We start from the raw sequence: 3,380 nt of genomic DNA, 5'->3' as shown, positions 1-3,380 counted from the left end.
GGTTCATACAATTCTAGCATTAATAATAAACATTTATCATGATATAAGGAAATATAAAATAACAACTTTATTATTGCCTCTAGGGCATATTTCCTTCAGTCTCCCACTTGCACTAGAGTCAATAATCTAGTTCACATTGCCATGTGATTTAACACCAATAGTTCACATCTTTATGTGATTAACACCCATAGTTCACATTGCCATGTGACCAACACCCAAAGGGTTTACTAGAGTCAATAATCTAGTTCATATCGCCATTTGATTAACACCCAAAAAGTACTAAGGTGTGATCATGTTTTGCTTGTGAGAGAAGTTTAGTCAACGGGTCTGCCACATTCAGATTCGTATGTATTTTGCAAATTTCTATGTCTACAATGCTATGCATGGAGCTACTCTAGCTAATTGCTCCCACTTTCAATATGTATCCAGATTGAGACTCAGAGTCATCCAGATCGATGTTAAAGCTTGCATCGCATAACTCTTTACGACGAACTCTTTATTACCTCCATAACCGAGAAATATTTCCTTAGTCCTCTTAGGTAACTAAGGATAACTTTGACCGTTGTCCAGTGATCCACTCCTGGATCACTATCGTACCCCCTTGCCAAACTCATGGCAAGGTACACAATAGGTCTGGTACACATCATAGCATACTTTATAGAACCTATGGCTGAGGCATAGGGAATGACTTTCATTCTCTTTCTATTTTCTGTCGTGGTCGGGTTTTGAGTCTTACTCAACTTTACACCTTGCAATACAGGCAAGAACTCCTTCTTTGACTGTTCCTTTTTGAACTACTTCAAAATCTTGTAAAGGTATGTACTCATTGAAAAAACTTATCAAGCGTCTTGATCTATCTCTATAGATATTGATGCCCAATATGTAAGCAGCTTCACTGAGGTCTTTCTTTGAAAAACTCCTTTCAAACTCTCCTTTATGCTTTCCAAAAAATTCTACATCATTTCCAATCAACAATATGTGTTGGAAATATGCCCTAGAGGCAATAATAAAAGCATTATTATTATATTTCCTTGTTCATGATAATTGTCTTTATTCATGCTATAATTGTGTTATCCGGAAATCGTAATACATGTGTGAATAATAGACACCAACATGTCCCTAGTAAGCCTCTAGTTGACTAGCTCGTTGATCAACAGATAGTCATGGTTTCCTGACTATGGACATTGGATGTCATTGATAACGAGATCACATCATTAGGAGAATGATGTGATGGACAAGACCCAATCCTAAACATAGCATAAGATCGTATAGTTCGTTTGCTAGAGTTTTTCCAATGTCAAGTATCCTTTCCTTAGACCATGAGATCGTGTAACTCCCGGATACCGTAGGAGTGCTTTGGGTGTACCAAACGTCACAACATAACTGGGTGACTATAAAGGTATACTACGGGTATCTCCTAAAGTGTCTGTTGGGTTGAAACGGATCAAGACTGGGATTTGTCACTCCGTATGACGGAGAGGTATCACTGGGCCCACTCGGTGATGCATCATCATTATGAGCTCAAAGTGAACAAGTGTCTGGTCACGGGATCATGCATTACGGTACGAGTAAACTGACTTGCCGGTAACAAGATTGAACAAGGTATTGGGATACCGACGATCGAATCTCGGGCAAGTAGCATACCGATTAACAAAGGGAATTGTATACGGGGTTGCTTGAATCCTCGACATCGTGGTTCATCCGATGAGATCATCAAGGAGCATGTGGGAGCCAACATGGGTATCCAGATCCCGCTGTTGGTTATTGACCGGAGAGCGATCTCGGTCATGTCTACATGTCTCCCGAACCCGTAGGGTCTACACACTTAAGGTTCGGTGACGCTAGGGTTGTAGGGATATGTATATGCAGTAATCCGAATGTTGTTCGGAGTCCTGGATGAGATCCCGGATATCACGAGGAGTTCCGGAATGGTCCGGAGGTAAAGAATTATATATAGGAAGTGCTATTTCGGCCATCGGGACAAGTTTCGGGGTCACCGGTATTGTACCGGGACCACCGGAAGGGTCCCGGGGGTCCACCGGGTGGGGCCACCTATCCCGGAGGGCCCCATGGTCTGAAGTGGGAAGGGATCCAGCCCAAAGTGGGCTGGGGCGCCACTTCCCTTAGGGCCCATGCGCCTAGGGTGGGGGAAACCCTAAAGGGGGGGCGCCCCCTTGCTTGGGGGGCAAGCCCCCCACCCCTTGGCCGCCGCCCCCCTAGGAGATTGCATCTCCTAGGGCCGGCGCCCCCCCCTAGGCCCCGCTATATATAGTGGGGGGATGGAGGACCTCTTACCTTTGCCTTTGGTGCCTCCCTCTCCCTCTCCAACACATCCTCCTCCACCATAGAGCTTGGCGAAGCCCTGCCGGAGTACTGCAGCTCCATCACCACCACGCCGTCGTGCTGCTGCTGGAGCCATCTTCCTCAACCTCTCCTCCCCCCTTGCTAGATCAAGAAGAAGGAGACGTCACGCTGACCGTACGTGTGTTGAACGCGGAGGTGCCGTCCGATCGGCGCTAGGATCTCCGGTGATTTGGATCACGTCGAGTACGACTCCCTCATCCCCATTCTTTGAACGCTTCCTCTCGCGATCTACAAAGTTATGTAGATGCATCCGATCACTCGTTGTTAGATGAACTCATAGATGGATCTTGGTGAAACCGTAGGAAAATTTTTGTTTTCTGCAACGTTCCCAACAGTGGCATCATGAGCTAGGTCTATACGTAGTTCTCTATGCACGAGTAGAACACAATTTGTTGTGGGCGTTGATGTTGTCAACTTTCTTGCCGCTACTAGTCTTATCTTGCTTCAACGGTATTGTGGGATGAAGCGGCCCGGACCAACCTTACACGTACGCTTACGTGAGACCGGTTCCACCGACTGACATGCACTAGTTGCATAAGGTGGCTGGCGGGTGTCTGTCTCTCCCACTTTAGTTGGAGCGGATTCGATGAAAAGGGTCCTTATGAAGGGTAAATAGAAGTTGACAAATCACGTTGTGGCTTTCACGTAGGTAAGAAAACGTTCTTGCTAGAACCCTATTGCAGCCACGTAAAACATGCAACAACAATTAGAGGACGTCTAACTTGTTTTTGCAGCAAGTGTTTTGTGATGTGATATGGCCAAAGTTGTGATGAATGATGAATGATATATATGTGATGTATGAGATGTTCATGCTATTGTAATAGGAATCACGACTTGCATGTCGATGAGTATGACAACCGGCAGGAGCCATAGGAGTTGTCTTTATTTTTTGTATGACCTGCATGTCATTGAGAAACGCCATGTAAATTACTTTACTTTATTGCTAAACGCGTTAGCCTTAGTAGTAGAAGTAATAGTTGGCGAGCAACTTCATGGAGACACGATGATGGAGATCA

The sequence above is a fragment of the Triticum dicoccoides genome, chromosome 4A, assembly GCF_002162155.2.
Source record: "Triticum dicoccoides isolate Atlit2015 ecotype Zavitan chromosome 4A, WEW_v2.0, whole genome shotgun sequence".
NCBI lineage: Eukaryota > Viridiplantae > Streptophyta > Magnoliopsida > Poales > Poaceae > Triticum > Triticum dicoccoides.
Note: the sequence above shows the minus strand (reverse complement) of the source record.